Here is a 13,073-nt window from a genome sequence, read left to right on the forward strand (position 1 = left end):
AACACTGCAATTTCTACTTTTTAATGTACCATAATTAACTTTGCAGAAATGTAAACTTTGCATAAATGTAAAACTTTGCATAAATGTAAAAACTCTGAATGGAATACATAATGGCTTTGACTTATTTTGTGCCCTTTGCAATAGGTACTCAGCATCCTACAGTTGATTTGTTTATCAACTCATTGTGGGGAAGCTGAAGCACTCTGGTATCCTTGAGTCTTAGTAAGTTGGAGGCTACGAAAATAGATGTTGTAACACCTCACACTTTGCCAAAATGATACGGTCAAGCTTACATCCCAGGAGGAAAATCATTGCCCTTGGACAACCAGATCTGAGCAGAACAAAATAGGACATGGTAGGTAGGACCTGAATTAATCTGACCTCACTACATGAGGAAACAGTCACTCATCGTTACCCTGGAAATGTTAGACAATATTGCCACTATGGAGAAAATTAAAGGGATGATCTTGAAGGTTTCCAAATGATTCTCAGGTCCAAGTGAACAAACCAGATGAAGAGCATGGCCTAGACTTGGCAGCTCCAGGAAATCACATCTTTGGAGGTCTGGGCTAGGTGGTATGATACTGTGGCAGAAGATGTTATTCCCTTTTTTTTTTTTTTTTTGTATTTTTCCAGAGGCCCTTACTTTCTGTAATAGAACAATAATTCCTTATTATGATCAAAATCTATGCTTAAAAAGGCCCTGAGAATGGCAATTACATCTTACTACTGATGAAGACCTGTGTATCTCTCCCTAGGTAAGGAGGTATTTTACACCTGTATCTGCAGAAAGGGCTATTTTTATCTAAGTGTGTGTTTTTCATGGTGGCTGGTACATGCCTGAGCACATAGTGACCTTTCTACAAAGTATAGTCATTATGTTTGATTTCCAAATGAACCTTGGCTCATCTTGGTTCTGGTTACCAGTCATTGTCCAGTGAATAGTGAAAAAGGTTTGTGGTCACACTGGATAACCATAGATGGAAAATCCAATTTTGTGTGTGTGTGTGCAAGTATATAATGTGAACAATTTCTTTCTCTATCAAGGGATCACCAAAATTCAGTAGGTAATATTAGGAGAACGCTTTGAGTAAAGGGGCCTCCCTTCTGACCAAGAATGGGACTATTTGAGAAACCAAACTACCTGTGCAAATTTGGGTAAGTTTTCCTGCAACTCCTATGCCTTCAGGTGAAGTGATAATTTTTACTTTTCATACTAATAACAAAAATAGATTTTTAAAAATATGGGAAATAGACTAACCATGATGGTTGATGCAACAATATCTTAAACAAGACACATGAAATTCATGTATGAAGGTCCTCATTATGTAGATGATGAATACCCCCACTTGTGGTAGGTAGAATTCTTAGATGTCCCAAGTTTCCCAACCTTTTGTATAGTCCTTTTCTCTCCTGAAACAGAGCCCATGAGTACGATGGACTCCCTTGATGAAATTATGTGCTACATGGCAAATGGTGATAGGATAGTCATTCCATTATGTTACATTATATTAGACCACTTCACAGCAGACTAAAGAAGAATTAAGAAGCCAGAGATATGTAATCCTATTGCCTGGAAAAAAGCAAATAGCCTTGTTGTAAACTGCCTTTGGAGCCATGAGACAAGGAATTGAGATCATTTTCTCGGAAATGAGGGTTATCCCTGGTTGACAGCTAGCAAGAAAATGGGATCTCAGTAATATAGCTACAAAACAATGAGTTTTGTCAATAATCTGTGAGCTTGGAAAAGGATCCTGAGTTTCAAATGAGAATTAAATCCCTGACCAACATCCTGATTTCAGCGTGATGATACCCTTGAGCAGAGTAACCAGCAAACCTGTACCTGCTGAACTCCTAATCTGAAGAAATCATAAGATGATAAATAAGTGTTGTTTAATTCACTGTTTGTGGTAATTTGTTACCAGAAATATAACACTAACAAATGATTAAATAGTCTATAAATTAATTAAATAATTTAATAACCATTTATGGGGAAACCACTACATGCTAAGCATCATGCATGGTAGGTAATGGAGAGTCAGAGTCAAACATGGCCACCACCATCCCCATGCAAATGAGAAGAGATTCTCATTAGGAACCAATTTTCCTGTTAAAAAAGAAGTGCCCAAACCTCTCAGAACAGCATCACACATTTATTAGGGATAAATAAGTAGATTCAGACTGCAAAAGAGCATAACTAGAATTTACACTCAGACTTTGGAGAAGGCAAGGTTATCACAGGATTGAAAATGTTTTCTTCATGTATTGCAACTTTTCTTCTTCCACTCCATTGTTGTCTCTTTTCCTGTCCAAGCCAGGACCAAAGGCACAAGTTCCATGTCATGAAAAAGGTGTCCATCGGGTAAAGAGTGTTCTAATTTTGTGAGATGTCCACATTTGCAAAAGCATTCCTTCTCATCCCCAAAGTCCCAGACTCAACAGCCACAGGTCCCGATTTGTGGCTGTAGAAATCAACTGTGGAGCCCTGGTTTCAGCCCCACCAAGCTTAGATGAGAGTGAATAAATGCAAACAACTCCAGAATAAGAGACTGAAGCAGATCTTTTTAACTTCCACCACTGTAGCTCAGGCGGAGTGGAACCTCTCTCTTGCACGGTCTTTTTTGCACATGCACGGTCTATTTCCACATTTTCACACCTCTGCCATTCCAGATGGCAAAATTGCAAGTATTTTCCTTATACTAAAAGTTTTCAAATCCAGTTTAACTGATACCACCTGAAATACAATTCATCCTTTGGAAAGTTTTGATTGTTTTTGTTTTGTTGTGTTTTTCCTAACTGACTCAGCTTCTTTATGTGGAGTGATTAGGGAAAACTTATCTTCCTGTGAAGAGACTAATGGTCCAAACTGAGAGAATGAAAGAGAGGAAGAGAGGGAAAGGGAAAGGGAAGAGAGAGAGAGAGAGAGAGAGAGATAGGAGAGAGAGAGAGAGGAAGGGAGAGAAAGAGAGAGAAGAGAGAGAGGGAGAGAAAGGAGAGGGAGAAAGAGAGAAAAAGAGAAGTACACAGTGAGAGGGAAAGGGGGAAAGAGAGGGATAGGGAGAGACACAGGGGAAAGAAAGAGAGAGAGGAAAAGAAAAAAGAGAGAGAGAGAAACTGAAAGAAAGCTTATTGCCTCATTGAATAGCTGTCATATATGTGGGAGGCTCAGTGCAGAGCATTATTTACAGACACACTAAAGTTATGTAAGTTCCAGGTTGCTGATGTGACACCTTGGACAGGAGGAGCTCCATCCTGAGCCTAGAAATTCATTTTAATGATACCAATGCCATAGTTAATGGTATAAACACATGTTACCTCTTGTATAAGTTTTTTTTAATTTCTCCTCATCCTCACGACTTACATACTATGATAGTTTAACTGCCATGTAAATATTAGAGTTAACATAGGTAAAAACCATAGCTCAGTCTCTAGTATAAAAACTCTCCTATACAACTAATATAAATTGTAGTTGTAATTATTATCATCATCATGGTGTTCAGTATACTTGGGCTGAAGGGCAGTTGTCTATACTTTAAAGTAGATGTCCTAAAATAAACAAAGAAGAAATATTTTTTTTATTTTTATGGATGATTCCATCTCTCCACCCCCAAATTATTTCATTCGCAAAATGGCATTCTTCTAATTACCCTCAAAATTATTAAATACAAGCTTAAAAGATCTGATTTTCTTCACATTGTCATTTTCCCCCACCATGTAGTTTCTAGTGTCCTGTGTGCAGAGTGAGCCCTGCTCTCCATGTTGAGAAAATTTGGCCTAAAAAGTTAATCTGAGATTGCGACCCTTGTCTTGAAAAGAAAACTTAGATGTGGCATGAATCTTCTGCCTATTTCAATAACGTCAGGGCTCTTGCACCCAAAATGTTTGAGAGATTGTAAATTGAGATGTTTCTAAATGGAAGAGATAGGAGCCTTTTATAAATATCTGTCACTTGAAGCATCATCATTCTTAAGAATGGTGTAAGTGCTGATGTACAGAAGACACAAGGGGGGCACTTTGATAAATTTTGATAAGAGAAAGGGTCATTTTAGGGTTTTAGGCAGTAGTAAATAAATCAACACATTTCAACCTGCTGTAAAGACTGGGACCAGATTAAGAGGCAAAATACAACTTGGAATGCTCACCCAGAAGAGTCCCTGCCAGCTTCTCCATGTAGAATTTTATAAAGATATGTTTTAATATTATATTTCTCTGCCATAGTCTATTATACTCAACCCAGGCAACCACCCACCCTGCCCACACCAGTCAATGGAGCTTACATCCTTTTGCTTAAAGTATTTAGAGAAATTAAACTGTCAACCTTCATTTCTTTGGTACCAACATGTACCATTTTTGTCTAAGAGGCTTATTTGAATTTAAAATCATCCTGATGACTCCAGAGTCACTAATATCAGATTTCTATCTTCTGGTGAGACCCAGGATACTGGAGTCCAAAACATCAATACAAACGAAGTCTGACCGCATCAGAGGTGGTGGGGATGGGCGTGGGGGGGGGGGGCTTTTCTTCTTTCCTGACTTGAAATTCTCTAATAAGCTCCAGAGATGACCACTGTTGCTAAGATAGGAGGGGAGAGGCCTGCGAACTGTGCCCCAGGATTATAGCAAACAACTAGGAGCAGAGGAGAAATCGCTCCATCCGTTCAGTTGTCCAAGCAGGTGATCACCCCCAAATCTGCACCACTAAAGATTACTTTGAAAGCAGCAATTTGTGGGGCGCCTGGGTGGCTCAGCTGGTGGAGCATCCGACTTCAGCTCAGGTCATGATCTCACGGTTTATGGATTTGAGCCCCACATGAGGCTCTGTGCTGACAGCTCACAGCCTGGAGCCTACTTCGGATTCTGTGTCTCCATCTCTCTGCCCCTCCCCGGCTTATGCTCTGTCTCTTTCTTAAAAATAAATAAACTTTTAAAAAATTAAAAAAAAAAAGAAAGCAGCATTTTGTTACCTTCTTATCCTTTCAGAAGTCCGAGCCCCATCAAATGGGGACTGATTAATTGGCTTTTACTCCCACCCCTCCTTCATCTACTCCTTTAGTCCTGCTCTGCTCCCTGAGATCACCTTCTAAGTAAATCATTTTATCCAAACCTTTTTGTCAGGGTTTGCTTTGGGAGAAACTGAATCCAGGCATTTCTCCTTTTATGAACTAAAACTCTTCCAGAGCCATATTACTACTCACTAGCTGTGTACTAAATCTTCAATTCAGAAAGCTGTTAATAGGTATTTTGAGGGAGAAGGATAACTTAAACAGTTTTCCTTACGGAAGCATTTATCAGAAACTTAAGTGAATTGAGACACCCCCAGAGGAGATAAAAATTATTAAAAAGCACTTTCCAAATTTCCTTGATCAAAGAATCCTTTTGTTGTGCATTTATCTACCAGGTTGCTGGTGACTTTTAGAGCACTGGTTAGTAATTGATTATGAGAGTTTCAGAATTTGAGAATTTAAAAGGTCCATGCTATGAATGTCAAGGATGAATGTCAGTGAGGTAGAGAGTATTACAAATAGGAAAGTTCAAGTGTCCTGAAGGCACTGGGATCCACCTTGCTGCTCTACATCCCATCCTACTGGCCAGTCTCATCCCTTGCCTGTCGTGAACGCTTTCTCAACCCATTATAGCCCCTAGTCCTCTCAATTATAAAGTACGAGTACTGATTCAGAACTTCATAGTTCCTTTCGAGTTTTAAGCTTTAAAATTCTATAACCTTATTATGGGTTAATATATTTTACTTTAAAGATTGAGTCTAGTAAGAGGGTCCTCGATCTGAATTTATCAGCTAGGGCACTGTCTGCTGCCCAAAACAGAAAAACAACCAAATGATTATAAGCTGTGAAGGAATGTGCCAGCTGACAAGGCAAAGCTTAAATGCTTCAGGAATGACCTCAAGTGAGGCTTGAAAACTCTCACCAGGACCCACTTCATTCCATCTTCACTGCTCAGCTCTGTTCTCTTCCATGTGTTGGCTTTGCTGCCAGGCAGGTATGATCTCTGTCCACTTGTACATCTCTTCTGAATTCCATATACTTTTAACTTCACCTCCAGCTTGAAAGAGAGACCTTATCTTTCCTTCAGAATCAGACAAATACCCAGGGTGAGCCTCTCATTAGTTGGATTAGATTGAATTCCTACATCTGAAGCAATCATTATAGGTAAGGAGGTAAGCTCTCCAATGGTTGAAAATTGATGTGTGCACCTTAGAATCACCTGCAGAGATTTTAATAATACTTATGTTGAGGGGCACCTGGGTGGCTCAGTCGGTTCAGCGTCTGACTTCGGCTCAGGTCATGATCGCAGGATTGGTGAGTTCAAGCCCGTGTCGGGCACTCTGCTCTCGGTGCAGAGCCCTCTTTGGATCATCTGTCCTCCTCTCTCTCTCTCTCTCTCTCTCTCTCTCTCTCTCTGCCCCTGCCCCACTTGTGCTCTCTTTCTCAAAAATAAATAAAACACCAACCTTAGACTAATTAAGCCTGTAGGTCTGTGAGTGAGGCATTAGTATCCTTTGAAGTTCCCTAGTGATTTCAGTGTCTACCCAGACTTAAGAACCATTGTTTTAGACTTGGACTATAATGATTTATGTCCGTTAACCTGAGGAATGTTTCAAAAGACAGATTGTGATTTACTAGGTCTGATGCAGGGCCCAGGCCACTACATTTCTGATAGGTTGCCAAGGGATGCTCATGACATGGTTTATAGTCCACATTTGGAGAAATAAGTTGTACTATTCAGTATCATTTCCTGCAAAAGTGAGTAAGGTCAATTCTACTCAGAACATGTGGGCTAAGAGTGGAGAAGGTGTGACCCACCAAAGGAAATCTTACCTACTTCTGATGGAATTTTCACTTCTATTGAGACTGGAATTTACAGCATCGGCTTTTATAAATGTATATAATAGCTCAGACGCACCTTCATCTTGTAACTGTCTTTCTAAACGTCAGTACTCTAGTGAATAAGAAGTACCATTAGTGGCCAGTGGACTAGCAGTGGTCAGGAGCCAGGAAGGGTCAAACTTACTTTTATTTCTTGCTTCCTTCTTGTGAAATAATAAAATTGGGCACAATTCTTAAATAAAACATAAATTACAAAAAGTGCTTTTAAACATATCTAAACAATAGTGTTTTACTTATAAAAGGTTAGTTTCAGTGGCTAAAAAAAAAATTGCTATGTAAAATGCGTTTTTAGAGGGCGTTCTGAGGGTTTAAAAATTACCTCTTAGTAAAAGGGTAATTATTTTTTCGCAAGGTTATTTACTTAGATTTGGGCAGCAAAACAAAAAGAGGATTCTAAGGTAACAGAGTAGGCCCACCCACCTTTGCATAACCATTATTAGGTGGCAGCTGGCCCTAAGGAATAGTTTTACTCAAACGTGCACTGGGTTTACACTGACCATTTGCAAATGCCTTTTAAAACACAACTGCCACCACAACAGAAACGGCTTTACTAGCATGGTTAATAATAACAAAATGGCCCCAATGATTGACCTTGCATGGAAATTGTCTAAAGTCATTGAACATTTTTTTCTTGGTAAAAACTACACAATGCGCCTAAACTGTGTGTGTGTGTGTGTGTGTGTGTGTTTATGTGTGTGTATGTATGTGCATATGTGTGTGTGTGTGCATGTGTGTGTATGTGTGTTTGATCAAGACCTGTTTATTTTAGAGGAATGAACAGCAGAACTAGGAAGGCATGTTGAGGGAGGACAAGATCCCAGTCACCCTCACAAGGCCAGATCTAGCATAGGCTCTGTCTGTGTGTGTGATCAAGGCTGACCAGCAACCTTGACCAGCCTTTCTTATGAAGGAAGAGTGTCAGGACAGTCTGGGTGGAGGTTTATATTCCTTGAGGGTGAGGCTGGGGTGTATTTGCTCCTGGTCCCTCTGGACCAGGTGAAAAAGACCAAAAGTCTTTTGGCACCCTTGACCAAAGAGCACCCCAAGCTGGTTCTGACTGTGCCTGGGGCAAAATCATGTCCTAGAGGGAAACTTTGGTGCCCTCTGGTTACCGGGAAGGCCCCGTGAGTTCCAGAGCAACCTGCAGCAAGGCCCTCTGGTTAGCAAGCTCTCCCTTCCACTGGCCCCAGTCATTTCAGCAGAGCCTTCAAGGAGAGGGCATCCCAGGCAGCCAGACTTCAAAACAAGGGTTAAATCGGTAAAAAATAGATACTCACTAATTCAAGCTGAACAAATGTGGACTCTTTCTTTATCTCTATGTCTCCATTTCATCCTCTGTGTAGGCATGAGGAGTATGGGCTCCTGAGGCTGGATGGTGCAGCAGCCCAACAGCCAGAAGGTGGGGAGTCCAAACCCAGGAGGCAGCTGGGCAATCACATCTTATATACTGTCAGGAAGATACATCCCTGCCTTGTCATCAGATGATGAATATGCTCTTTCTTCTAGGGGATATTTTGAGAACTTTCCCTCTCTCCTAGTTTTCCCAGGTTGTGCATATCAGTCCCAGAATGAATCAGGAAGATATCCATATTCTTGAAATGCAGTGGCTTTTGCAGGCAACTGACCTGTTCCCTTCTCTTTCCCACCACTCTCAAATGCATCCCAAGTGCACAAAATTTTAAATAAGGATATTAACTTCTGGTCTGTTGCCTTGACCTCATTTCCAGGGGCTCCGTCATATCAAAACAACATGAAACATGAAGAGTAAACACCTGAGGCTAAAATAGCACCCAGAGCCCACACTGTATTATCTAAAAGGCAATGACCGTGCAGCTGAGATCCATGCTTAGCTAACTTTGTATCTCAAAAGTACTGAAGCTGACATGAGTTGTGAAGAGCATACCAAGACTCCCACAGTGACATCTCAGGTTGTTTCCTTACTCCCACGTTGATGGCTCAGCATATTTTTGACCATGCTAACTGAATCCTTGTTCAGCCCTGATGGCTAAATATCCAACATGTAGTTCATATGTGTCTATCTGATTTCCTGGAATCTCCTACCCCAGCTGTTTGAATCACATCATAACTCTGGAGCTCTCTTCTCACATTGCCTTACTCTCCTCTAAGGTCTTTAAAACCATTATCGACTATGTGTATAGTTAAGGAAAGTGAGGTCAGAGAGTTAAGTAATTGCTCTTAAATCACACAGTTTAGAGGTCCTATTCTGAACACAAGACTTTTCAACATATAACTCTTAATGTGTTAATCTTTCCAAGGTTCCTTCCTGCAAGAATAGGCATTGTCTCAGATTTTGGGTTTTTGGAGAGCGGTGGCTGTTTCTCATTTGTTCTGGAGTACTCTGCACCATGCTCAATGTCGGGCCAGAATGGCTGCTCATTAAATGTGTGTTAGAGAGATGGGCAGTGAGTGGTGAAGCTATTTTGGTTTAGGAATATTTAACTTCCTCTAATTCATACTTAGGTTGGCAACTTCTCCACTGTGCATATATGCCCTCAACAAGGAGATAGAAGTATCTTTATTTGTGTGCCCAGCACAGGCATACTTAAGCACTTCCTGGTTGTTGCTCTCAGGGTGAAGGTCTGATAAGAAGACACATAGCCAGAGCAATTAATTCTTTGTTCCCATTCTCTCCTGGTTGACGCAGCCTCAGTACCCATACATAGTCGTTGAGTAGGAGAATCTTACTTACTTACCTCCAGCCAGGGGCATTTACTTCCTTTAGAAACCCATGGAACCTGGTACAAAATAGCTACTCAAAAATACTTAAAGTCAGAAAATATAGAAGATGATGTAATGGCAAATGTGAATTAGTCCAATTCCTTTATATTATTGATGACAATAATGAAATCAAAAGTGGGGGAAGGTACTCTCCCATAGTTATCAAAGCAACAGATTACTTTTGTTGGCTTGACTAAACAGACAGAAAATGATTTACCTTCCCTACAATCTATTATCCAGGTTGAGAACTATAGCTCTGGAAAGTGTCTAGAGCATTAAACATATGACTCAAGTTCAAAGTAAGTATGAACATGGTGATGGGATCCTTGAGGGAATACTTCTGCCAGACCTGACACTCTGACCTTAAAACAGTTAGTAATTAGCTGTTCAGGTCAAGAATATGGACGTCTAACAAGAAAGCCTATGCGGAATGCTTTCTTATCATGAGCCAAGGATAATGTAGATATTTTAGTAGAGTCAGGGACTATAATATCAGGAATAACAATCACACAGCCTGGATTTTTACCACTTTCAAGATTAAATAACACATAATAACTGAGAGACTTAACATCTGAGCTACTGATATGTATCTCAGTTTTCTATAAATGTGTATGTGAATTAAAATAGAGGAAAATAGCAGTAAGTTTCCAAAAGCAATATGTAACAGGAGGATGACATAATGGAGAATTCCTGGGTGATATTTAAGAAATGTACATCTTTCTAATAAACATAATATTTAAAATCAGTAAAGTATTGGGGCGTCTAGGTGGCTCAGTCGGTTAAGTGTCCAACTTTGGCTCAGGTCATGATCTCTCAGTCCATGCGTTTGAGCCCCATGTTGGTCTCTGTGCTGACAGCTCAGAGGCTGGAGCTTGCTTCAGATGCTGTGTCTCCTTCTCTCTCTGACCCTTCCCAGCTCATGCTCTGTCTCTCTCTTAAAAATTAAAAAAAAAGTTAAAATATTTTTAAATCAGTAAAGTATTGACTGTCAAGTGGTAGTATTTATAACGTTGCATCAAAAATTCTGGATTCTATCATTCTATGTATACTTCCCAAAGATAATTTTTTATATACCATTATGGCAAACATTAAGTCATTTATTTTACTGTCTGTGAATGTTGGGAGACAGATAACATTAGTGATTTCCAATGATTTTATATCTTTGAATTCTTAGGCAGAGGAATCAGGAGGGAGAGATACTCATTCAGCCTAAGTTTTGACAAGAAATTTATTTGAGAAATGGATAATTATAGATCTTATAGATTTGTCCAGGTTTAATGTTAAGGAAGGATGCAAAGAAAATTAAGCTGTCATGGGTACTCAATATGGGTCAGCAAAAATGCTCCATTTTTCACATATATCACCTCATGTAATCCCCACGGCAACCTTGGGAGTTAGGTATAACTACCTTAATTTTATGGATGTGGAAATTGAGGTAGAGAGAGGTGAAATGACATAAGTTCCTGATCTGTGACACAGCCTAGATTTGATCCCTTGATTTTCTGCCACATAATACCATATTCTTCCACTAATCCCAGGTGCCTGACATCTGCTGACTTTATGCACACAAATAAATCAATGACATGTGAATAGGGATGTTAAGTAGCTGTCATGTCATAGTAGCAGTGACAATGAAATAGAACACATCCTTGCAAATGACCCCACAATATTTAGCTTCCCAAATTTCCTTTAGTAAAAGTGAGAAAATTACATTTATTGATATCTATGCAATCACAGACTTAGAGATTTTTTTACCTTGAAGATATCTTTCCGATCTTTTAATGAAATCCCTTCCTTTTACAAAGGAGAAAAATGATACTCAGGAGGTAAACTGCCTTTTCAAAGTCACAAAGCAAGTAGGAGGATTGGACTTCAGAGTGGCCAAAAGCAATCCTGGTTCTCTTGAAGCTATTCCACATTTCCTATATTCACCAGCCAGTTACAGAATATAGAGGCAATGGGAGGACAACATGCTGTTCTGAGTAGTATTTTCTGACATCCAGTACTTTGAGAAAGAATAGCAAGCATATAAAGGCATGCAGCTGGCATTTGAAATATGTGGGGGAACCAAAAGGCATGTATCCCTGGCATTGGACATTGGATGGAGTTTTCCCTTATTCATGAAACATACCAGTAAATAGTAGAATATGTCGAGAGTTCCAGGCCAGGGTCTGACAGCGCTGGGAGCAAGCAAAAACCATGACAGGCTTGCTGACTGTTGTGGTTAACACTTCACATTTGTAGAGGCTTTCCAGACTAAGAAAATTATACCTATTCCGGTATTCCACTAAGTACTGCGAAGAAGAATTGCCTACCTACAATACTCTCTAATATTAATAGTTGGATGAAAGAAATGAGAAAGCTCTGCTATCTCGTCTCTGGGAATGAATGGAACAGGCAATACTACCTGCATTTGGCAGAGGTGGGGAACTGTGGTCAGATAGTGGAGGAGTCCATCAAGCCTCAATTGCTTGTCATGCCTACAGACTCAGTCTCAGTGCATTCTGAGGGGAACTGAGCCCTTTTATGTGGCCACAAATGATGGCATCAGGACTAAGGCAAATCATCTATGAGCAGAGCAGAGCAGGAACAATGGTCTCTCAGAGACGTGGTCTCAATCTCTGCTGAAAAAGGTCATTCTATATCTAAGTAAAGATGCAATGAAATCAGTATTTCTTTGTGGAGAGTCTAAAAAAATATATATGTATGCTCAAATATGTGACCACATTGAATGTAAAGGGTGTATCCTGTTTCACAGCAAGAAAACACATAATAATGACTTTAAAATTTTTTTTAAATGTTTTTATTTATTTTTGAGACAGAGAGAGACAGAGCATGAGCAGGGGAGGGGCAGAGAGAGAGAGGGAGACACAGAATCTGAAGCAGGCTCCAGGTTCTGAGCTGTCAGCACAGAGCATGACGCAGGGCTCAAACTCACTGACTGTGTGAGATCATGACCTGAGCTGAAGTCAGACACTTAACTGACTTAGCCACTCAAGCACCCCTGTTATAAAGACTTTTAAGACAACCTGAACTACTGCAACAAAGCTTATGAGTAGCGAATGTAGGTGGACATTTAAATTTGTCATTGCTGTTTTCGATCTTAGGAACTTCATTTCTAGGTCCACATTTTAAGTTATATAACACAAAAAATGGGGAGTATGTCATGTTTTATAAAGTGCAGTTGCTTGAGACAGCACTTTTTGAATTAGTATCCGATGTGAATACTAAAGATTTTATACTAAGCCACAAGTACCCTTTTATGTAATATTACAGCAAATTTTAAACAGCCTTTAAACATGCATTTATGATCTCTAGAATTTAATTTCACAGTAATAGCTTACCATGTTGTTTTCTAGTACAATCATTAAAAGGCTTACTTATAAATAATATGATTTGCAATTGTAGACACATAGTCCTCTGACCAAG

The sequence above is a fragment of the Lynx rufus genome, unplaced genomic scaffold (genome assembly GCF_022079265.1).
Source record: "Lynx rufus isolate CCGP_SWC_20201006 ecotype Redwood Valley unplaced genomic scaffold, mLynRuf1.p SCAF_11, whole genome shotgun sequence".
NCBI lineage: Eukaryota > Metazoa > Chordata > Mammalia > Carnivora > Felidae > Lynx > Lynx rufus.